The sequence below is a fragment of the Oryzias melastigma genome, linkage group LG13 (genome assembly GCF_002922805.2).
Source record: "Oryzias melastigma strain HK-1 linkage group LG13, ASM292280v2, whole genome shotgun sequence".
Classification (NCBI taxonomy): domain Eukaryota; kingdom Metazoa; phylum Chordata; class Actinopteri; order Beloniformes; family Adrianichthyidae; genus Oryzias; species Oryzias melastigma.
The window spans coordinates 2,720,534-2,745,209 of NC_050524.1; the positions used below are offsets into that span (position 1 = coordinate 2,720,534).

The 24,676-nt window shown below is 39.0% G+C and overlaps 2 long non-coding RNA genes and 5 other non-coding genes across 13 annotated transcripts in view; 6 read left to right on the plus strand and 1 right to left on the minus strand.

The window, feature by feature from the left end:
* Window positions 1-16,845, plus strand: part of LOC118599525 — a 26,364-nt gene extending 9,519 nt beyond the window's left edge. Inside the window, exons 1-5 of one of the 7 annotated variants that reach the window (XR_004948923.1) lie at window positions 6,974-7,086; window positions 10,018-10,109; window positions 14,116-14,255; window positions 14,362-15,394; window positions 15,468-16,845. This is a non-coding gene — a long non-coding RNA (uncharacterized LOC118599525). Of the gene's footprint in view, window positions 1-6,973; window positions 7,087-10,017; window positions 10,110-10,409; window positions 10,919-10,942; window positions 14,256-14,361; window positions 15,395-15,467 lie in introns of those variants that run through there. The other 6 variants (XR_004948924.1, XR_004948926.1, XR_004948925.1 and 3 more) reach the window with 6 other exon arrangements.
* LOC118599526 lies at window positions 344-2,190 on the minus strand. Its single transcript, XR_004948929.1, has 2 exons — window positions 1,270-2,190; window positions 344-1,195 (listed from the first exon to the last, which is right to left on the minus strand). It is a non-coding gene; the product is annotated as an uncharacterized LOC118599526 (long non-coding RNA).
* On the plus strand, window positions 8,140-8,330 carry LOC112150037. Its single transcript, XR_002919881.1, has one exon. It is a non-coding gene; the product is annotated as a U2 spliceosomal RNA (small nuclear RNA).
* trnag-gcc lies at window positions 8,903-8,973 on the plus strand. The gene has a single exon. It is a non-coding gene; the product is annotated as a tRNA-Gly (tRNA).
* LOC112150050 lies at window positions 11,480-11,643 on the plus strand. The gene has a single exon (XR_002919893.1). It is a non-coding gene; the product is annotated as a U1 spliceosomal RNA (small nuclear RNA).
* A 2,919-nt stretch (window positions 16,846-19,764) lies between the features above and the next one.
* Window positions 19,765-19,955, plus strand: LOC112150036. The gene has a single exon (XR_002919880.1). It is a non-coding gene; the product is annotated as a U2 spliceosomal RNA (small nuclear RNA).
* A 489-nt stretch (window positions 19,956-20,444) lies between these two features.
* trnag-gcc lies at window positions 20,445-20,515 on the plus strand. The gene has a single exon. It is a non-coding gene; the product is annotated as a tRNA-Gly (tRNA).
* The last annotated feature ends 4,161 nt before the right edge of the window (window positions 20,516-24,676 follow it).

Here is a 24,676-nt window from a genome sequence, read left to right on the forward strand (position 1 = left end):
AAACACTTGTGATAATAAAAGTATGATCCAATAAAAACAATTACGTAAAATTCCCAAGTTTCATAAAATAAAAAAAACTCAAAACAATTGCCGACTTAAAGTTTAAAAAGCGTAAAAGTATAAAAGAGGTGTCCATATCAAACCTCTAAATTGGGGAGTGGTATTTAAAAGTGCTATAGTTCACATTGGTGAGAGTTAAAATGATTGTCTTGTCAATTGTCTTTAAATTACAAAAAGTCAAAATTTTACAAGAACAAAGTTGTCAAATTTTTGAGAAGTTGTAAATTTAGAAGGAAAATGTCTTTTTTTCTATATTAAAATGTAACTTTTGGGGTTTAAAATATTTCAACAAAGACAGTTTAATTCGAAACATGAGATGAATGTCACACTGATCAACAATGACTCTATTCTTGTATTTTGGTGTATTTTCTTTCATGGTGGCTGAAGCTGGAAGGTTTCCTGTGGTCCAAGAGTTTCCCTCTTCACCTGGAAATGTGCTGCTGGATCATCATCTGATAAAGACTTCAAGACTTCATCAGCCCTGACGGCCTTTAGAGCAGATCCAGGTCTCCTTTAGCCTAAAACGGCCCCAGCAGAGCAGATTTGAATATTGTTGGAGTGGCTGTCCGTCTGGATGGTGACGTCAAACTGGTGGATCCAGTGGAAGATGTCCAGACAAACCAGCACAGTGCCAAAGGTGGAGAGGATCTGGTTCCTGCAGTCCTGCATGTTGTCTGCCAGCAGAAAGGCGTGCTGCAGGAGTCGAGCTGAAGGTAACTCTGTAGATGGAGGAGGAGGGCTGAGTTTGTTCCCCAGAGGAAAACGTCCTTCCCGGTTCCACGGTGCTCATCAGAAGGGTGACGTACTGGTCTTTACCATGGAGATATTCTTCATGGTGATTTACCTGGACCTGCTGTCACACCTTCTCCATGGTGTTTCTCTCGGATCTGTCCTGCAGAAAACGAACAATCTTCTCGTTCACACGCGCCTCAGAGAAGAGTCATTAGAGGATTCATTTAAATTCATTCATATTCAGTACACTCACTAGCAGGTGAGGACAGCAGGAAACATGGCTTGATGAGTCTCAGAACCCCATTGTACCCCCTCCTCCTTCCTGCTCCTTTAGTGCTGGTCCACAACACACGACCTCCGTCAGCATCGTGTTCCAGCTGGACACGTCACATATGTGACACACCTGCAGAGATCAGGAACAGTAAACCAAAGCTGAGCAGCGTGACGTGTTCATGTCTGCCAGCTGTTTCAACGGACCGTAACTGAGCTGTGAAGAAACTCGTGTTGTTGTAGCTTGTTGGTTCTGTTGTTTGGTTCTCTGTCCTTCCTTTTCTCTGCTTAGTTTTCCTTTACTTTGTTTGGGAGTAACTACTGGGGGCTCGTCCAGGATGCAGCTCTAGTTGTGCTGTGTTAATCTCTTCAGGTCGATGCAGTTTTGTGGGTTCTTGTTTGTTACAGCTGAGTGTCATTTCTTTAGTGCCACGCTCAGTCTTGGTGATTTTCATGATTTTCATTCCTCCTCAGTTCAGACTAGGGAGTGTCCAGCTGATCCAGCTTTGGTTCTTCCATCGGACGCTCGTTTGTTATTTTGCCTTTTTTATTTTCGGGGCGAATCCTGGGTGGAGATGAATTCTCTGTTGGGGGTAAGCGTGCAGGGCTGACGCCGCTGCGTTTCTGCTTTTAAAGTGGCCTCGAGCCCGGCAAGTCCCAGAAGACAGACAGGTTCAGGGGGTGTCAGGCAGGAACTGAGGGGGTTTGTGGATGCTCTAACAATGCATGCATAAGGTTCTGAGGTGTAGTATAGAAAAGGTCATTTTTATGTCATACACTTATCATGTATCCAGCGTTATTTTCCACTAGTCAGTAGAAAGTGGCGTTCTTGAATTGTCCAGAAGGATCTCCAGCCTTCCCAGACTCTGCAGATGTGATGATGAACCGATCCCTTCAGTCTGCAGCAGTTTTACTCAGAACAGTGAACTGATGGAGCAGCTCTGGTGGAGGCTGAGGGAAGACCTTCTTGTTCTCCAGATACAGACGGGCCTCTGGTTTCCAGAAGGACAGCCTGCTGGCAATGTGCCGCGGCGTTTGGGTTTGTGACCTGGATTATAGATTCCATCTTCACTTGGAATATTCTGTCAGGCTTTGGAATAGGCTTTGCTGATGTGGTGCAAGGGGGTGCTGAGGAGGTGGTGGTTTTGGTGATGCTTGGTGGTGTGCAGGTTCAGCAGCCTGTCCTGAAACTATACGGAGTCTCACTGTCTTGACGTTGGTCTTCAGTCGAGGGATCCCTGCCCTGGAGAGGATCCCCTCCATCAGAAGACGATGCTGGATGCGCTCATATGCTTTCAGGATGCTGGTCTTCTCTGGGCTTTTTTGAGAGCAGTGAGGAGCAGTGAGGCGTCTGCAGCTTCACCATCATCACCAGCTTCACCAGCATGTTCATGAGCCGGTTGTTCTGGGCAGAGATGTCCTGCTGAGCTGGTGTGTCCGTTTGGCCATTTTGAGCAGCATCAACAAGATCGTCCCTCCTGGTCCGACAGTAGAGAGTATCGTCCCAGTGCGTCCTGTACAGCTGCTGAAACTTCTGCGGCTGTTTGTCGTGCTCCTCCACGGTGTTCCAGGCTTCCAGAATCTTTCTCCTCTGCTCTGTGGAGAGAGACAGCTTGTTCTCCGTCACTTCAGTCTCCACTAACAGGGAGCAGAATCTCTGCAGCTTCTGGAAACCAGGGAGAGGATTTGCACTGCAGACGTCCTCTTGTTTGAAAGAAGAAATGTAGAAATGTTTCAGAGTATGAAAAAGACTGAAAACTGCAGTAGATGGTCTCTGCTGTTTTTATATGTAAATAAAAAGCTGGAGGGTGAGAAGTGGAGGTGTCGTGGATGGTGACGTTAATGTAGGCCGGAGCGGCGTGGAGAACGTCACCCTGCTCCTCACTGTCACTGTGGTACACCTTATCCTCCACTTCTGGATACAGCTCCTCACCTGGACCAGGTCCATCAGACATGATGTCCTCCAGGGAAAAAGGCCCAGATTCCCCTGTGCTCTGGCTGAAGAGGTACTCTAAACCCAGCAGCTCATTTGAGGCCACATCAGCAGGAATTTGGAAGTTCTCCTCCACAGTCTCTCCAAACAGCTGCTGACAGCGCTTGTTTAGCCTGTCGATCAGTGGAGCAGAGTAGGTTCCGTGTCTCCGCCTTCTGCCTCCAAACACAGTATCTGCAGTCCTGTCGGAGTTCCACCGAGCAATCCCGCTTATCAGGTAGACCTGATACGGACGTGCAGCGCAGTGTGGTCCTGTGTGGTGATGCAACATCTGTCAGAAACACTTTTCACCTCGAGGACACTTGAGCGAGTACCTCCAAACCCCCACAGGGCGCCACACAAAGACACGGCTCTGGAAAAAGAGGTGTGGAGCTGGTAGAGCACCGCTGATGAAACCAGGAGGCTCTGGAGGGTAAAACCACATCCGGTCTGATTTCATCACCCGCCTCCTCTTCAGTTGACCAGAAATGTCTTTGTATATTTGAATGGCGCTGAACAGCCCTCTCTCTGGGTCCTCCTTGAGCCAGTTGATGTCAGCAGATGGGATCCCATTGAGAGCTTACCAACCCTCTAACTCCACCTGCACCACAAATTATGTACACATTTTATTATTCATGTAGAATTATGTCAAATAAAGGGATTAAAAGAAGTCATATTTACTAACTTACAGGTGGGTCACTCACAGGTGGTTCCACAGGAGTAACAGGACTCTGGGATGTGGATGGCAACCTGCTGGTCTGAGGAACAGATGCTGGGGGCTTTGGTAGAGCAGCTGGTCTAGACAGCACAGGCCTGTCAGTGTTCTTAGGCTGGGAGGAGGATGGAGATGGAGAGATCTTCCTTTGATGGGAGGAGGATAGAGATGGGACGATACTCTGGTTGGGAGATTGATGGTGACAGGAAGACCGTCTCAGGATGGTAGGAAGAGTAGGATGGCTTGACCTGGGTAGCTAACTTCTGCTTAGACTTTTGTGGGCTGGATTCTTTGGAAATCCTCGCAGTACGCTGACACTAACTTGGCTTGCGCTTGAAGATTCTTGAGACGTCACTAAATCTGACAAAGTGACATTTTTTGGATCAAGAAATGTACTTATTTTCCATTAACTCTGTCTCTTACCTTCAACAGCCTGACCTGCAGCCATCAGCTCAGCAGACCATGAAGACAGATCGCCCCTTTTCAGCTGTTGCTAGAGTGAGACAGAAAAATGTTTTTTTACGCTATCTTTGCAGAAAAGTTCAACTGTGAATCATTACAAACATGCAAATCAAACTTTGCATTTGGACAGTTTATGGCCACAGCACTTACTTGCTCCATTCAGAGATATATTTTCAGAACCTCTTCATATGGACGCTGGTGATGTGTGTCAGCGCCGTGTTTAGCCATCTCCTCACTGAGGTGTGTGCCTTCTGGATTCTCTCCTCGTCTGTAAATTGGTCTGGCTGGTCTTTTTGTTTTGAGTACTGGCGGTAGAGGTCCCACATCTCCTAAAAGGTGTTGCCTTCGAAGCCTTTCTGGCCATAGAGCACCTATCAATGTTGGCCTCGAGGAGAATGGAGATTTGAGGGAAGCTCTCAGCATACTCAGCCAGGCAGTCCTCCACCCAGTGATTGGCAATGTCCCCTTTTCTGGCTGAGTTGTTACCTCGGCCCTGTGCTTGTTGCCCAAAATTGGTAAATATAATCACAACTATGAACGGGCTCAACTGAGTTTTTATTTTCTATTTTAACTTATGTTTGGTTATCCGGAGGCTTGTGAAGGGGCTGCAGGGGCCCGATGGGAGACTCTTTTAATCAACACTGAGATATAAGAAAAAGGAAACGAGAGGGAAAAGATGGAGCCCGAAGCGGCGTGGTGGGAGAGAAGCCATCACCTGGGCCTGGAAGCGGGCGCGGCAGACGGCGGGAGCAGGGTCGACAGCTGAGAAGACAGCCAAGAGGAGCCAGCAGCAGACCAGAAGCCAAACCGACGTCAAAGGAGTGCACCGGGAGAAGCAGCGAGCAGACCAACGTTGGGTGAGCACGCTGGGCTGCCAACCAAACTATGAAGCAGCTTTCTGGACTGGGAAGAAGCCAGAGAAAACCCACACAGGAAGAACTCAGCCGGGATCTGATCCGGTCGTGGTTTGTCAGATGTTCCTCCATCTTCCTTCTCTGATTATCTCTGCCTCGTCTCCTCTGGCTAATCTGCTGCTGTCTGTTTTTTGTCTTCACAGGTGTTCAGTATTACTGACTGATGCACCTGCAGTTCCCAGTCTGTCAGCTTCCTTCCACAGGTATTGAACCAGCATCTTTTAGCAGAGCTGCTCTGGTCTTTATCAGATTTCTCCTTCATCTTCCAGACTTCTCTCCTGGATCATCCTGGTTTATTTGGGACACTTTACCACATCAGCTCCAGACTCCACCACCTTCCTGCGCCACAATAAACTGTTTTATCTAAACCAGACAGACTCCTCTTTGACCACGACAGAACCAGGAGGAACCACTACAGCTCTGTGCAGCCAGACGCTTAATAAAACTAGAAAAGTAAAGTTTTGTGTTTTATTGAAGAAAAATGTATGTTATGTTGAAATTTGTTTCGAGTAGTTTAAATAAATGTAAACATTACTTTAAGTTTTCTCTTGTTAAAAAGTATTTGGTTAAGATAAACATTAAGATGTTTAGTTGATCAGAACCAGATTTATCTTGGAGGTCTTGAAACCATAACTTGAGCTGAAACCATCCATCCATCCATTTTCCTGACCGCTGTGTCACTTTCGGGGTCGCGGGGTGCCGGAGCCTATCCCGGCTACTGAAGGGCGAAGGCGGGGTACACCCTGGACAGGTCGCCAGTCTGTCGCAGGGCCTCAATCACACACACATCCACTCTCACATTCACACCTAGGGGCAATTTAGAGTCATCAATTAACCTATGAAGCATGTTTTTGGACGGTGGGAGGAAGCCGGAGTCCCCGGTGAAAACCCACACCCACGCATGCACGGGGAGAACATGCAAACTCCACACAGAAAGGTCCCAGCCGGGAGTCGAACCGGGGCCTTCTCGCTGTGAGGCGAGAGCACTAACCACTGCGCCACCGTGCAGCCCGAGCTGAAACCAGGTTTTCTAAAACTGAATCATTGTATAGTTTAAGAATTAAAAAATAACAGGATTTTAAGATGTAGCTGTTTTCACCTGCATTCTTAGATTAATAAAAAACAGGTAATGAACATTTCTCTAAATAATAAAATGGAATTGTACTTTGAAGATGTTTTAACTTTGTTTTCAGAACAAGGTCTTAAACTAAAAATATAAAAGCTGCTGTTTCTGGGGACAGCAAAACAAGAGTTTTTAACTTTTGACAAACACTAAAACAATAAAATTCGTCATTAGGACGTTTGCAGCATAAAATTAGATCATAATTAATGTCAATAGAAAACCCAGTTCTGCACTAAAAACTGGTGAAAAAACATGAAGCTGTTAAGAATTCTGGAACTGAAAACCAACAGATTTAGAAGGAAAAAGCTTCAGGAAGATAAATGACTTAAATGAAGGAGGTTAACATTTGTGTGTCTAAAATAGACAAAGGAAGCTTAAAGAAAGTCATAAAAATAGTAATAAAACATTAAATTACTGCATATTCACATGATTTACTTTTTAGTGCAGCTTAAGTTATTTCCTAGAAAAGTTTTAATACAAAAACTTAGTTTAATTATCTATTATTAGTATTACCATTTTTTTACAGTTGTTTTGAGAGATAAATAAAACCGGATTTTATTTTCGTGTTTGTACATATTCTAGCTGATAAAATTTAACTGTTTTAATTGAGATATAGTTTTTGAGGCAAAAATACCTGCAGTGAATCCAAACACTTCTTCGAGGCTTTAGTTTCATTTTCCCGTTAAATAGAAATGTGAAATACGCAGTTTAGAAGAAGCTAGCTGCTTTAAGGGTCACGTGTTCTCCTCCTGCGCATGTGCACATTGAGGAGCTCGTCGTCTGCAGCCTCGAGGCTTTTTACTTTTTAATAGAACACGTCGACGATAAAACGGGTAAAGTAAGTCTGCTTTCTTCCAAACTTCCTTTAAGTTTTTTCTATTTTAGTGTAACGTTTATGGTATTAATTACGCGTCTAAAAAAGTGAATATTTTACGTTTTGAACTGCACGTGCTGAAGGCTAACACAAGATGTCGGCCTGATTGATCTCGTTAGCATAAATTATCGGCTTTTTTCTTTTTAAAAAAGACAAAAACTAACATTTAAGTTTATTTAAACTTTATTTGGTTTTCATATTAGTGAAATGGAATTGTGTGATTTATTAGCCAACATTCTTAGTTTTAAAATATACCGCATTATTTGGAGATATTTTGCTAAATCTTTATAGATTTACTAACGACTTTCAGACGTCTAGTAGTGAGGCATTAGTTCATGTCAATGTCTGTACTAATATACCCTTCGGTGTACTTGTAAAACTGTAATAAATTGTATTTTATGTTATATTTTCGCGTAACAAGTCATTTTAGAGCTGTAGCTTTTCCTCAACAATCATAAATATGTATTTTGTAGATTATTTTTTCGTAAAAACTAACAAACAAACAAATAGCCGACGTTTATAATTGTCGGGAGGGTTTCAAAGTGCGTGTTGAGGAAAGAGGCTGTATTTCCCCCTTTTTCACTAGAGTTCGCTGTCGGCCTCCTGTTCGTTACGAGTCTGCATCGAAAAGAGATTATTTTAACCACATGAATTGAATTTGGTCAATTTATTTGCATGGGAAATATTCGGTTGCAATGTTAGTTAAATGCCTGATATTGACTGATAGATAAAGGTTATTAAAATAGCTGCTTTAGCTGTTTTAATGTTGTTGCTGCTTCTCGTCTTCCAATTGGTCTAGATCGTACCGCGTGTCCCGGAAGTAACAGGAAGGTTTCGTTGTTCCCTTTAGTTTAGTTTAATTTTACCGCTCATCGGTCTGTTTCTGTTACACGATTGATGTTATCTATTGTTTGAAGTTATAGAGAGATGGATTTAATGTTTATTTGGTGATTGTCGAACCTAAAGATAGATTTGTAGGAAGCAGAATCAGGCTGTTTCCTCTGAGCTGTGGTCGGTATCGCTTCTCGGCCTTTTGGCTAAGATCAAGTGTAGTATCTGTTCTTATCAGTTTAATATCTGATACGTCCCCTACCCGGGGACCATATATTAAATTGATTTTTGGAACAGGGAGATGGAATAGGGGCTTGCTCCGTCCACTCCACGCATCGACCTGGTATTGCAGTATCTCCAGGAACGGTGCACCCCCCTCTTGATGTAGAAAGAAAATCTGATTTTCTGTCTGTATTTACTTGTTGACTGACTCGTTGTTGTGAGGTTCTCTTTTGCTATGGTCTTACTAAAATCAACCTAATTTAGGTTTATGGTGAATAGTGTATAGAATATCCCGTAAAACTATCAGTTAATGTAAATATTTGTTATCTGTGTGATGACCAACCTTTTAGTCTCAATAATAAAGACTGTTTTGTATTTGATGTGTGTAAATGAAAACTTTACATTTCTCTCCTAATGTCTAGTTATGATTTCATTGAATGTGAGAGAGAATGTTTTTCTTTTTTAATCTGATTTAACAGTTTTAAATACCAATGCAGTTTTACTGTTCCTCTGCGAAACTTTGGTCCTTAAACGTCACTCGTTTTGTGACTTTCTTTTATGACACATTTAAAGGCTGCTGACTAAATGGAGAACACACTGTCATGTTTTCTTTTTGCTTTTTCTTCAGGTAAACAAACAGAATTATCAATGTGAAATATGTAAAACGAATGTAGGGGAAAAAATATGTTTTGCTGATCTATTTATTTATTTCTGCTGTTCCACTCATGCATTGGTGGTTCAGTGGTAGAATTCTCGCCTGCCACGCGGGAGGCCCGGGTTCGATTCCCGGCCAATGCAAATTATCCTTTTCATTTTCCTCTCAACTCTAAAAAAAAAAAAAAGGCTCTCATCCATTTTAAAATATAACCCTATAATGATTGTTGTGAAATCACAGAGAAGTTTCATAGATTTATCAACATGAAGCATTGACAGTCAATGAGAACTGGACACAGTATTCCCTCCCCCCTCATTTTCCAAACAGAAAGACCAAATCCCATAGACCTCTATTGAGAAATAAACGGCTGTTTCTCAGTCATTCTGTATGTCAGAATAACCATTCTTGCTCTGGTACATATTTTTAACGTGTTCTTGCTAAACCTAATATGTTTCATCATTTATTGTCTTTATCATAAGTTATTCAAATTCTAAACTGGCCAATTAGATGCCTCAGTAATGGTTGCTGCTGGCCCCCACCTTGAACATTTCTACTCACCTTTCAGTGGAAGGGAGTGTGGCTTTCCAGCAAGCTCACAATCACTAATGAAAGTGGTTACCACAGAAAAATGGACTTAGACTGACCAATCACAGCTTACTAACATGATCTGGTTCCAGCATTGTGATGCCCTAAATGCGGAAAAATGGAAACTGAATTAATTTGGTTCTAACCGAAAGTAAGGAATTCTCCATGGGTGATGTCACAGGTGCTTTGTCCATCTCAATATACTGTCAATGACATGATGCCAGGTTGTCTCTGTGGTTCATTTGTTAGTGTGTCCAGCTGCTAACAGAAAGATTGGAGATCAACCAGTGAAGATCTGTTCTTAAATCCTCTTTTCTTTGTACTGAGATCAGGATTCTTTCAGACCATCAAATGTATGTTTCTAAGATTTGAGAATTGTCTTATTAATGCACAAATACCACAAAAATATTTAGGGTAAACATTTTGTTAATAAAATAACAAAAATAATAAGAAATTGTAAAGAATTTCAGGACTGCAAGAAAAGAAAAAGTAAAATACAAACAGCAAACTTTTGAAATTAACTTGTGTTTTAAAGTAAGATAACAGAGTAAATTTAATATAAGACTGAGTTTAACAATTTGATCTTGTTTTTTCTTCCTCAGATGTTATGAACACCTGAACTTGAGAGTGAAACATCCGATGACCGTCCAGAGACGAGCAGGAATCAACTCTGACATCCTGATGATGCTGCAAGGTGAGTCTGCTGCCTTTGATATAAATCCATTTTATTGTATTTACAGTGTTTTTAAAAGTGTTTATTTCTTAGAAAATAGGTCTAACCACTAAACTGAGCTCTGCTTCCTTTGGATTTCAGTGAAACTGAATCTCTGTAGTGACAATAATAACAGGAGACATTGCATTAAAGGGCCTATATCAGAACCCTTTATGACTCAAAGCCATTTTGAAAAGCAAAATATTTGAAAATGTATTTTAGTGACTGACAGGCATATAATACAGCTTAAGACTGAGTTCAATAAAATAAAAATAATTCCTAAAATTCGGATTTTAGAGATTAAATCTGAATTATTTTACATTCATTTTTAATTTGTTTACGATTTTTAACATTGAATATTTTAATTAATTCGTCAATAAACTTGTTACCTCGGTTTAGTCTAACTCTGCATTACTGTTATAATTACTAAAGAATCTACTTTTTCTCTAACAGAGAATTTAGATTTTTAGTTTAGATTGAGCTGGCTTCAAACACATTGCAGGTGTTTGTTAATCAAACCAACGTAATGACATTTTAGATATAATGAACTCGCTAAAAACATTCAGTCTAAAACTGATCTGGAATTGCACAGGAACGTTTTAAAGATGGTTTTGTTTGCTGATTCCGTTTTTTAAATATTGTAGTTAGTTCAGTTGTCCACTAGAGGGAGCCAGGGTTACAGTTGTGTTTTTCTCATGCACAGACCTGTCAAACCAAATGTGCTGATCAGCAGACGCTGATTTGCTGTGGGATATGCTAAAAGTTGAACAACAAAGTAAATAGACAAAAGGGTAATACACCCGTTTTTAGTTGTTGTAAAGACTTGCTTTTGTTTTAAGCTTTGGTGTTGAACAGTTTTGGTGTAGTTTACATTCCAGAACAGTAGGTGGCAGCAGCAGGACTTTGATGTTCTAGTCAGCAGGAAACAAAGGAACAGGAAGTGGTTTGCTGGTAGCAGAGAAAAACGTCAGATTTGAATGTTTTTGATGAATTTAGTTTTATTTGTGTTGTTTTTATGAACATATTATGACTAAACCGGTTTATGGTTTTAGTCAAATTCCACCTTTTTTCTTTGAACTCTGTGATAATCGTCTAAAGGAGAATAAATGAATGAAACTGTGGGATGATCAGTTAGCTTTTGTAGTTTGAACACAGCAGTGCATCATGGGAGTTGTTATTGTGACGACTAATGTTAAAAATGTTAGTTTCTTGTCTCCAGATGTGTGTTTGTGTGTCACAGTGTTGATTGTGAGTCCTGCAGTGTGTGATTGTGTGAGTGTGAAAAGTGTAAAGACCTTAAAGCTGGACAGTGTGTGTGAGAAAGAGGTGTGTGCGAGTGAGCTGAACAACTCATACTTACCTGGCAGGGGAGATACCATGATCATGAAGGTGGTTCACCCAGGGTGAGGCTCAGCCATTGCACTCCGGTTGTGCTGACCCCTGCGAATTCCCCAAATGTGGGAATCTCGACTGCATAATTTCTGGTAGTGGGGGACTGCGTTCGCGCTCTCCCCTGATCATATGTTCTAAGACAAAACAATCAAAGTAAGCTTTCATAGGATAAATGTACTTGTGATCTGTATGTCATCAATCGTGAGTTATTTGATGCTCATCTGCCATTAAACTGTGTTTCAGAATCATGGATTCACTGGGTCAGTTGTTCTCATATCTAGAGGTGTAGTTGCTGTCAGGCAAAGGTGGGCAATTGCCTGGGGTCCCCCTAAACCGTGGCTGCCCCCCAAGCTGAATATTTAAAATAAATATCTTAAATAACTTCATTTACCTATTTTTATCCAACTTTGTAACAAAATAATCCCAAATCACTAAAATGGTATTAAGCTACTCAGGTGTTTTATCCTCCCCCGGCCCTTCTGCAGCAATGGAATATTCCGTAAACAGCAAGCTAGAAAACAGAGACTTTTGAAGAGATAACCACAGAAAGCGGTCAGATGAAGTGTTGTAACATGAAAACAGAAAGTAAGAAATGTGTTGCATTTCCTACAGTGCAAGGAAGATCAAACAGAAAGAACAGACATATGAAAAAACAGTTAATGTACGAGGATAAAGTTGTACATTTATAAACAAGGTCCACATTTTCCCTAAATAAAATCACAATATTAAAATGAAATGGTCAAAATTCTAGGTGATTAAAATTGTAAAATTTTGAGAAGTTGTAATTTTACAAGGAAATTGCCGTTTTCTTTTTTCCTATAATAAAATGTAACTTTTGAGTCTTGAAATGTTTCAGCAAGACAGTCAAACAATTCAAAGAAATAGGATGAACATCACACTGATCAACAATCTCACTGACTCTGCTTTTACTTTTTTTGTTAATGTGCAACGTTATTAAAAAAAAAAAAAATCCCACGTAAAATTACATCTTTTTAATCAAATCAAGCTATTTATATAGCATTTTTCATACAAAATATAACAAAGTCCTTTACACGTAAATAAAACAAATAATCTAAAAACAAGCACAACAACAAAATGCTCCGCCACAGCTAGGTAGTGATGCAGGTCTCCATCTAGAGCTGGAACAGCTAGACAGCAGCCAACCCAGAGGGAGAGGATCCAGCTGAGGGAGCACTGGAAAGTAAAATGAAAAAGTGAAAATAAAATTTAAACATTGATAAAATCAGTAAACAATAAAACATGAGCATTATTATTATTAAAAGGAATTATTAATATGTGTAAAATCATAAAATATGATCAAATTAATAAATATAAAATAAATTCAGATAAAAAAAATAGCTAAAAGCACTGTTAAAAGATGGGTCTTAAGGCTTTTCTTTAAAGCAACTATGCTCTCTGCGACTCTCAGGTTCTCTGGCAGACCGTTCCATAAACGAGGGCCATAATTCTGAAAAGATGCTTCTCCGTACGTTTTGGTTTTCACAGGTAGATCAATTAGTAGACCAGTGCCAGAAGATCTCAGGGTCCATGAGGGTTCATATCTTAATAAAAGATCAGACAAATAAGAGGGTGCAAGACCATTAAGACATGTAAAAACCATTAAAAGTATCTTAAAAACCAATCCTAAAGCTTATGGGGATCAAATGCAGGGATTTTAGAATTGGGGTGATCTAGGCCCGCCTCCTGGTCTTTGTGAGAACACTGGCAGCAGAATTCTGCTGAAGCTGAACGTTCTAGATGCTATTTTTTGGGGGGGGGACACCACTTAGAAGGGAATTACTATTGTTGATTCTCCTGACAATAAACTCATGCTTCAGCGTCTCCGTGTTAGCAAGAGAGAGAATTGGGCGGGCTCTAGCCAAATTTCTAAGATGATAAAAAATCAGTTTTGATCACCTGCTTAATATGTGGGATAAAAGTTAGCTTAAAGTCAAAATAAAGCCCAGGTTTCTGATTGTGAATGAATCATCTAATGACTCGCTCTTCTCCCAGGCGTGGTGTGAACAAGAAGGTTGTTCTCCTTCTGCGGGACGGAACCGGGGGCAACACCATAGTAAGGTGTGACAGCAGGTCCAGGAACCGGGTGGGATCGGTTCTGCTTTGGGGCACATGTTCCACCAAGAGCATAGAAACATAGACAGAAATTGTAGTCTGATCTCCCAATCTCTCCAATTTTACGTTGTTGCACGTCTTCAAACATCAATCTTTCGAGACTTTGAATTCGCTTGCATACTTTTTTTTATCTAACGGAATTGGCCTTTCTTTTGAAAAATGCTACCCCGCCCCCTTTTTTTTCTTTTTTCAAACTAAGCGCATTCATTGTTGGCCAATCTGATCGTTGTTAGTGAGCCTGCTAACAAGTCCTGTGGATCATTTTGAATTAGCCTTTGTTATAGCTAGTTTACGGATTTCATTCTTTTTCCAATTTTAATGTTTTCATTGTGGATTTTTGCTGATCATGTAAGTCTTCACAGCCGATATACGTGCATGCACATGCAGGTTGTGTCAGCAGGTGTTGGTAGGTACGAACATCCAGAGCAGAGAGCCTGACGAAGTCTAAAATGATTTTTCACAGACAGGCACACGTTCAGCCCTCCTCCTCCATCCAGAGAGTTACCATCTGCTCGACTCCTGCAGCACGCCTTTGTGCTGGCAGACAGTGCTGGACCACAGGAACCAGATCCTCTCCACCTTTGGCACTGTGTTGAACAAAAAGTATTTCAAAGTTTCACTTCATCATTGTTGCAGACATATTCCAGTCATGTTTTCACAACTTCATACACCTCATGATGGTTTGATGATAAATGGTGACATGTTTCAGGTTAAGAAGCGTTCTGGGGAGGCTTAAGACTCAGCCGAGTGTTGGAATGAACTCTCCCTCATTGTGACCTTCGTGCTGACCTGTGAGGAATCCACGGAAAAGCTGCAGCCGATGTGTCAAGGACTTGTGGAGAGGTTTCAGCTCCAAAGATCCTGTACATTGATTGGGGGTGTTGCTGTACTCAAGGCCCCCTAGCAGTGGAGACTTTGTTCCAGCCTTGGGTTGAGAGTGGGATGGTGGAGCGTCTGGACATTTTTCACTGGATCCACCGGTTTGACGCCGCCATCTGGACGGACAGCCACTCCAAGTATGCTGTGTTCAAGTCTGCAGTGGCTGGGCCGTTTTAGGCTAAAGGAGACCTGGATCTGCTCTAAAGGCTGTCAGGGTTGAGGGGGAAGTCTTTATCAGATGATGATCCAGCAGCACATTTCCAGGTTAACTCTCAGACCACAGGAAACCTTCCAGCTCATCCAGGTGGAGATAGAGGAGCTGAAAGGTTGAGCAGGACTGGATGAAAGTGGAGTGAGCCTCTTCAAAACCCCAGTAAATAGATAGTTAGTCAATCAGTGCATTGATAAAGTTTAAAGTCTTGTACCAGTAAAAACCACCGATTCCAAAAACAAGTCCTCCAGTTTGTCAGGAGTTGATGAAAGAGCCAAAGAGTTTCAGGAGAATTGAAACTTTAGGATGAACTCTGAGAAACAAACAGATTCTCAGAGAAGCAGACGCCTAAACACACTGAGGATCATGAACTCAAAGGAAGACAGCTGTGGATCTGGTGGGACTGACACTCGACCTGCAAACAGAACATGACCAGAACCAAGAAAACAGAGTTTAAGTCCACAGTCGTTCATTGTGACTGCCTTGTTTCTGTGGTCATTTCTGGATTCACAGAAGTCATCCATGAGGTGAGGGCGTGTCAGCAGCAGAATCTGGGCTGCATTCAGGATCCACCGGACATGTTCAGGTTACCACCATCAACGGCGTGGACGTCCATCAAAGGTCTCGGTGGAACAGCCACACATGATTCCAGGTAGAAAACTCTGGCGTGCACAGAAGCAGCTCCTGAAATGTTTTTAAAATGATGTTTCTGCATCACCACACAGGACCACACTGTGCTGCTCGTCTGCATCAGGTCTACCTGATGAACGCCATTGCTCGGTGGAACTCCAACAGGACTGCAGAGGGCGGAGTCACAGGACCGACTGCTCCACTGATCACAGGCTGTCAGCAGCTGTTTGGAGAGACTGTGGAGGAGAACTTCAGACCAGCTGCTGGGTTTGGACTTCTGCACCGGGGACTCTGGTGGGTCCTTCAGTCCAACAACAGAACTTTGCTCCACAGCTTCACTTGTTCTCTTCATATTTTAAAAGAGCAGAAATGTTTATCAACTTCAGACTTTAGAAAGAAAATGTTTACATTTGTTGGGTTTCAGGACGACTCTTTTATTTCATGTTTTTGTTCAGTTTTTAGTTAAAATAAAGATTTTTTATTGTTATTATTCTGTGCAGATCCAGATCAGGATCATGACTATGTTCTGCAGCCAATCATAAGACATTTCATACAAAGATTCTATGAATCCACATGAACTGAACTTATTACAGACTGATGTTAAAAAGCTGATTGGAAACAAAGTTAAGACTTCCTGTTTACAGATTCCTGATGTTTGTGAAATGTTTGGATGTTTTGGACCGCCTGCCGACAGTTTCTAGAATTTTCTTTCTGGACTCGAAAGGAGCCAAACCGTTCAGACACAAACATCTTGTTGTGTCGTCGCTGTGTCTTAACACCAACAGGAAGTTCAGACTCCTGATTGAAGGAGAGAGGTTCCAAACATCCCAGAATTCTTTGCTCTTTCTCTAGATTCTCTGCTGTTTCTCTGAGTAAATGTCCTGTCTGGATCTGTGGAGTCAAAGCTGGTTTTTGAGGAGACCTTCTGACCGAGCAGATCTTCTCAGCCGGTCAGCGCCGCCGTCTGCTGTTTGTGCAACAATAAAAGCTGATTGAACTCCGGAGGTTTGATCTGAAGTCATTGATTTGAATGAATGACTGGATGTTTCTGTCCCATCAGTCATGATTGGTCCTTCATCTGTTGAGTTTTAAAGGTTTTTCTTCTGACCAACATCCATCCATTAAATGAATCCATAAAAACAGGAGAACCTTCCAGCAAAAACAGCTGATGGAGTTTGTCTACAGAGAATCTGGATTTTCTGTTGCCTCTGAGTTCATACTGAGGGATTTTTTTTTAAGTTCTGATGCTTCTGGATGTAAAAAAATAACTGTAGGAAACAAACTGCAGCAGTGGTTCATTTGGAGCGCACCGGCGTTATTCCACCACCAGCAGGAATTATAGATTTTCTTCTTAATCTGAAACCATTTGCTCCAGAATTGTGATTTAAGTCTTAATGCGATCTATTACCGATCTATTGTAAAAGTGTTTCCAGTTAGTAAAATGTCATTAAAGAGCCACTCCAATGAAAATCATGTTTTTGGTGTTTTTAACGTGTTCTTGCAGCATTTTTCTGATGATATATAGAAAGAAATTTAGGATTAAAATTGCATTTCTAAGCATTTATTTGCTCCAATCACTGTGAATTAAAAGCAAATAAAGAAATGCTGTTTTTGAAAAAGTTCTTTTGTGATGCAGCGACTGAAATGGACGGGCTAAAGTCCTCTTGCTCCGACCCATTCTGAAGCAGACAAATTGATCCATGAACGTCTTTGTTTTCTTCATCTGAGCTGGAATCTGGATCTCAACTGTTCGGCTGTCAGATGCCCTTCCTGACAGAACCCTCTGTATTTATCCAGACTTGGGACCTGCACCATGAGAGCCTGACTTGGGCAACAATAGCAGCTCTTTTTATGAAGCAACAATTAGAGGTGTAACGATTAATTGATTCATCGAGGAATCTGTCTGAGGGAAGTTGTTAATCAAATGAAATTATACCAATAAAGAAAGGTTAAAAATGAGAAAATACCAATGGGAAATACAATTTAAGACATGCCAAGTTTATTTTACTTTAAGATAACGACCAAATGCCATCACTGCAGACAACACACACGTGATTCAGCAGAAACTGATCAACCATCATTCCAGTGTTTGAATTTAGCAGAGTCATGTGACCATACAGTGTGGTAGAATGTTGTAATAATGTTCCCTTAAGATTATTTTGATGTGAAAAAACAACAACAGTGGGCTAAACTTTATCAAACTGAAATGTGAATGGGTTTGACATTTATTCTTGCTTACTTCTTTGTTTGTACACATGTTTAATTTATAAACTTAAAGAAACAAAAGGAATCTGGAAAACTTCACCTTCACTGTTCAGTAGCAGGTATTTATCTCTGAGTCACACAGTTTTGGATAAAGATGTCCTTGATCCATTTTAGTTCAGAGAATTTAATTGTTTAAAATTAACCCAAATCAAAAATGAATTGAATCGGCCATAATGAATTTCAAATTGAATAATTAAAAAAAATGATATTAGGATGTAGCTGTTTTCACCTGCATTCTTATATTAATAAAAACTGTTAAAAATCAAGTACTAAACATTTTCCTAAATGATAAAAATGGAATTGTACTTTGAAGAACTTTAGTTTGATGTTTTCAGACAAAGGTCTTATAAAAGAAAAAAGCTGCTGTTTGTGGGACAGAATAACAAGTGTTTGAACTTTTGACAAACACTAAAAACAAACATTTCATTAAGATCTTTTGAGCACAAAATCAGATCCTCATAAATGTCTATATTAATGACAATACAGAACCCAGTTCTACACTAAAAACTGGTGGAACAAAGATGAAGGTTGAGAAGAACTCTAACTGAAACCAACAGATTTAGAGACAAAAAGCTTCAGGAAAGATAACTGACTTAAATAAATGAGGATAACTTTTGTTACACGTGTCTAAAACAGACAAAAGAAGCTTAAAAATATAATAACAATAGTAATATAACATTAAATTACTACATATTGCTTTTTTGTTTTAACATTAAATTTAGTTTTAATTGACAATCACCCTTTTTTTTAACTTTAAACACTTTTGTGGATAAATAAATAAAAGCAGATACTTTATTTTCGTGTTGTTGTTTTTTTAGATATTTTATCTAATATAATTAAACTGTTTAGTATTAAGCTGTTTTAATGAAGATATAGTTTTCGAGGCAAAAATACCTGCAGTGAATAAAAAAACAACTTTATTTTCTTTTCATTTTCCTGTTAAATAGAAATGTGAAATACGTAGTTTAGAAGAAGCTAGCTACTTTAAGGGTCACGTGTTCTCCTTCTGCGCATGTGCACACTGAGAAGCTCTTCGTCTTCAGTCGCGAGGCTTTTTACTTTTTAACAGAAAACGTCGACGATAAAACGGGTGAAGTAAGTCTGCTTTCTTCCAAACCTCCTTTAAACTTTTTTATTTTAGTGTAACGTTTATGGTATTAACCACATGAATCAATAAATGTATTTTTTTTAAAAAAATGATTATTTTACGTTTTGGACTTCACGTGCTGAAGGCTAACACAAGATGTCGGCCTGATTGATCTCGTTAGCATAAATTATCGACTTGTTCTTTTTGAAAAAGACAAAAGCTAACATTTAAGTTTATTTAAATGTGTGTGTGTGTGTGTTTTTTTTTTTTGCATGAAGTAAGATAGTTTATTTTCTTTGCCAATATTTTAGTTTTAAAATATACCGCATTAGGAGATATTTTGCTAAATCTTTCAGAGATTTATTAACGAATTTGAGACGTCTAGTAGTGAGGCATTATTTCATGTTGTGGCCTGTACTAAAATACCATTCGATGTACTGTAATAATTTATAATATTTTTGGGTTATTTTTATTTTTGAATAACAAATTATCTTCGAGATGTAGGTTTTCCTTCAATTTTTCTAAGAGAAAACATTGACCGACGTTTTTATCGGGAGGGTTTCAAAGTGCGTGTTGAGGAAAGAGGCTGTATTTCCCCCTTTTTCACTAGAGTTCGCTGTCGGCCTCCTGTTCGTTACGAGTCTGCATCGAAATGAGATTATTTTAACCACATGAATTGAATTTGGTCAATTTATTTGCATAAGAATTATTCGGTTGCAATGTTAATTAAATACCTGATATTAATTGATAAATAAAGTAGTTAAAATAGCTCCTTTAGTTGTTTTAATGTTATTGCTGCTTCTCGTCTTCCAATTGGTCTAGATCGTACCACGTGTCCCGGAAGTAACAGGAAGGTTTCGTATTTGCCTTTAGTTTAGTTTAATTTTACCGCTCATCGGTCTGTTTCTGTTACACGATTGATGTTATCTATTGTTCAAAGTTATAGAGAGATGGATTTAATGTTTATTTGGTGATTGTAGAACCTAAAGATAGATTTGTAGGAAGCAGAATGAGGCTGTTTCCTCTGAGCTGTGGTCGGTATCGCTTCTCGGCCTTTTGGCTAAGATCAAGTGTAGTATCTGTTCTTATCAGTTTAATATCTGATACGTCCCCTACCCGGGGACCATATATTAAATTGATTTTTGGAACAGGGAGATGGAATAGGGGCTTGCTCCGTCCACTCCACGCATCGACCTGGTATTGCAGTATCTCCAGGAACGGTGCACCCCCCTCTGTCATGTTTGAAGTAAAATAAACAGTGTGAAATCAGCTATGTTACCTAAAGTGTGAATGCAATATCCTTCTAAAATGTGCTTCTCTCCAATAAATCAAGTCAGTTTCAAAGAGTAGAAATGCTGGCATTAGTTGTAAGAATTAGTAAATTTTATAAATGTTCAATTTATGAAGACCAGCCTATGAGGGACAATAATGAAGGTCGTTTAATATTTGATGTATTTTAAGAAGTTAGTTATGAATACCAATTTAGTTTAATTTTTGGACAATTCCCCTGAGAATTAGTTGTCCAGAGACGTCATTCGATGTGTGTGACTTTCTTTTATTACACATTTAAAGGCTGCTGACTAAATGGAAAACACACTGTGGTGTTTTTTCTTTTTTTTTTCCTTCAGGTAAACAAACACAGAAGTCAAACTGAACTATGTGAAAGGAAATCAGAAAAAAAAAAATTGTTTTACCCATTTGTTTGCTGTGCTTTTCTCATGCATTGGTGGTTCAGTGGTAGAATTCTCGCCTGCCACGCGGGAGGCCCGGGTTCGATTCCCGGCCAATGCAAATTACCCTTTTCATTTTCCTCTCAACCCTAAAACACCTGAGGAAGTTACTTAATCATTTTAAAATATGACCCTATAATAATGATTGTTGTGGAATCATTCCAGAATCACAGAGAAGTTTCATAGATTTATCAGCATGAAGCATTGACAGTCTATGAGAACTGGACATAGTATCTCCTCCCCTCTCATTTTCCAAACCGAAGAACCAGAAAGACAAAATCCCATAAACCTCTATTGAGAAATGATCAGCTATTTCTCAGTCATTCTATAGGTCAGGATAACAAGTCTTGCTCTGGTACATTTTTTAATGTGTTCTTGCTAAATCAATTTTTTTTCCATCATATATTTTCTTTATCACAAGTTATTGAAGTTATAAATTGGTCACAACTTTGAGTACTTCCACTTACCTTTTAGCACTTCCACATAAAGGTGAGTAGTAATGTTAAAATGACGACTGAATTGATTTCATTTGGTTGGAACTGGAGGTTAGGTAGTCTCTATGGGTGATGTCACAGGCACTGTGTCCATCTCGATATACTGTCAATGGCATGATGCAAGGTTGTCTCTGTGGTTCGATTGGTTAGTGTGTCTAGCTGCTAACAGAAAGATTGGAGATCAACCAGAGAAGATCTGTTCTTAAATCCTCTTTTCTGATGTGCAATGTGTATTTTTGGGGTTCCTGCAGATAGATTTGGAAATTTCAAAACTATTTTCAAACTTTCTTCTCTCCCAGTTTTTGTAGATTTGGTCTCAAGACATGTTAAAGTCATCAAAAACAACACTTTGTGTCCAAAATGTAAAGATATTTTTGTTTTTATAAATAGGCCTCAATTAAAACATTTTTAGATGTAATATTTGTGAGGATATATTTACGCTTTGAAGTACTCTACATATGTTTGAAACCTTTCAAGCATATTTTTAGGCTTTTATCTCCTTATTTGTTTCAATTTTTTTTTTTTTTGTTTTTGTAACTGTTCCGAAAAATGATCCAATCCGTAAAACGTTAAAAACTGTGAGTCTTGTGATCCGTTATACCTCTACTTCTAAGATTTTAGAAGTGCCTCAATAATGCATAAACAAATACATACAAAACATTTTAGTGTAATATTTAGTAATAAAGAGAAAAGCTAAGTTGTCCGTAGTAGTTAGAAACAAAAATAGTAAAGATTTTCTCAGAATTCGTCTGAATGTGATGGTTGTTGAAGCACTTTCTCAACCTCATTCCACTCTTTCTGGATGTCTTCGGGTTCTTGAATCTTTTAGTTAATCCGCTTGTGGCTAGCCTAAACTATGGAGGGGATCAATGATGGTCTTTGTTTGTTTCCTGTTTTATTTTTTCCTTGGTTTAGTCTAACTCTGCATTACTGTTACTTACTGGATATTAACTAAAGAAGCTACTTTTTCTTTAATAGAAAATTATTTTTAAGTTTAGATTCATTTGGCTTCAAACACATTGCATGCATTTGGATGTTTAATCATTTATTGGTTTGATTAACCAAGTAATGTCATGTTAGATATAATGAGTGTGCTAAAAACATCCATTCTAAAACTGATCTGGAATTGCACAGGAACGTTTTAATGATGATTTTCTTTGCCGATACCATTGACTGTATATAAGAATAACTGGACAGAGCAAGCCCCCCTCCTTCCGTGTTTCATATAGGAAGTACCACTGGGTTGCAAAAAGCCCAAAGTCCCATTGACTTACATTGAGAAACAGACAGTTATTTCTCAGTAATTTTATATGTCAGAATAATCATTCTTCCTCTGGTGCTTTCTGCTTAACTTATTTTTTTTAAAGATTTTTTTCCATTATCACAAGTTATTTGAGTTATAAATTGTCGAATCAGATGGCTTAATAAGTGTTTGTGTGTGTGTGTGTGGGGGGGTGCGAGAGTGCGCATCCAGTTATAGTTCTACAGTTGAAGTGATGAATTTGAGGGTTCTGTTAAAATATTGGCCTGAAACTTTTGTATGGAGCTTCAAACTAGAATAATTTGTTGTTTTATTGTGTATCAACATTAGGTTTGTTAGTTACATTGAGCCATTTATGTTTTTTAATGAGGTGATCTAATAATAGTAAAATAGGTAAATTGAAGGAATGTTCAATAAGGTTTATGGGGAAAAAAAACAATAATAGCAAAATAAACCTGTTGAGATATACAAATCTGAAGTCGCGACGAGACACCACCACCTTATTTTAAGCCAGGAAAAACCCTGCGGCTTCTGTCACAAACTTTTCTCGACATAATGAATGACGCGGATGGATAGATATCAGGTTTATTTAATGTTAAGACCTGAATAAAAGCATCAGCACACGTTTTAATTTCTGGATTCATAGAATCTCCCAGTTAAGAGCAGCAGCTGTCCCGCACAGGAGAAAGCCGCTCCGTAATGGACATGATTTTATGGCAAGCCAAAGAGATCAAAAATCACCAGGAAAAGCGGCGCAACAGTGCCACGTTTTACAGATAATAATTATTATTTTAAATATTTAAAAAAACAGTTTAAAACAGTTTTTCTTTTTTCGGTGTTAAACTTTGAAACGTACAAAAAATTATTTAAAAAGTTGCACAAATATTCTCCAATTTAGGAATATGTTTAGGCGAATGAAATTGGAAAGTTATGTCAAAAGTAGTTGATTTCATCTTCTGAGTTAACTTTTTATTTTATTTTATTTTTTTTTATTATATTGTTTTGCTTGTGAATGGCCAACGGCGGGGCAATCTGAACTATGTATATTTGTTTATATATACGAGTATTTTGATTTAGGAGGGGCAGACACAAAATAAGAACATTGTTCTTCCATCTGCTCCCTTTCATTCATGAAGTTGTAGGACTGTGTTGTATTCTGTATCTGATTTTGTGTTTTTGATGTTCCTGCTGCTTCATGAAAGGAAACAAATAAAGAAAGAAAGAACTACGGTGGCCCTGAAGGTTAAATTACATAAATTAATCAACGCAAAACATTATAAATCAAATAATAATAACATAAAGTTTTAGAAATCGAAACAAAATGTCACAAACCAAAATGATTAAAAAAAAATGAAAAAGGAAATGTTTTAAAAAACAAAACTAAATTTCAAAAATATAAATGAATGACTGTACTGATTAAAAAACATTTAAAAGTTGTTGTTTCAGCTCTGTGAAGCATGTTAAAGTTCTACTCCAACTATATTTGATCTGTTTTCAAAATGTTTGTGTTTTTTCATTATGGTTCTGCTGCTTTTAACCAAATTCTAAAAAATTGTCGTTTTCTAGAACATAGTTTCTGCAGAGCAGCAAGAGTTTATTATATATTCTCCTCCCGGATGTGAGCGGGGCTGTTAGTGTGAAGTAACTCTCGCACTAATATGTCAAAATCTTTGTTTTTCATGAAATGTAATTTACTTTATTTCTCCCGCTAGCTTACAGCCCCTCAGCTCCAAGCTAACATTACAGAATTGTTGAGCAATATCCTTGAAATCCAGACGTACAGTTCTGATCCAGATTCCAGCTCAGACAAGGAAAGATTTAGGTTTTACCCATTTCATGCGCTGTCACAAAATTAAGCTTCTTCAAACTGCTATTTTTTTATTAATTTTTAATATATAAATGTAGTATTTTATCATTACTGTAGAACTCTGTTATGAATAAAGAGCTTAATGTTTACCAATTTGTAAGTTTATCATTTTCAAGTCTTAATGCAGATATTGACAGCAAATAAAAAGGAAAGGGAGCATGTAAAAGTGCTGAGTTAAATGCAATGTACTTTTGTGCTGGTTCACCTAAGAAAAAAAATGTTAGGCGCACCGGTGCAACCAGTAGAGCCCTGCAATGACAGAGAAACTAACCAGAAAGCAAAATTATTTCAGTAAAAAAATCTGTCATCAGGCGTTTTTCTGAGTTTGTGCAGCTTCTGCTGCCTTTTTTGCAAAACTGAAAAGTTTAGCTACAAACTAAACCAGAAGAAACAGAAGTAAGAGTTTTCTTTTGATTTCAAGGCAACATTCCACTCAGTTTCACTTAAGAGTGTTCGAGTTGAACTGGCTGACCCCCTCAATGAACTCTGTCACGTGATTTCCATGAAAGGAAATGGCAGAGGAGGAGCTCAGACTGGGATCCCTGCATGAGCTCCGCTTAGTGGAACAAAGCTGAGGACAAAGGAGAAAAACTGACTGTT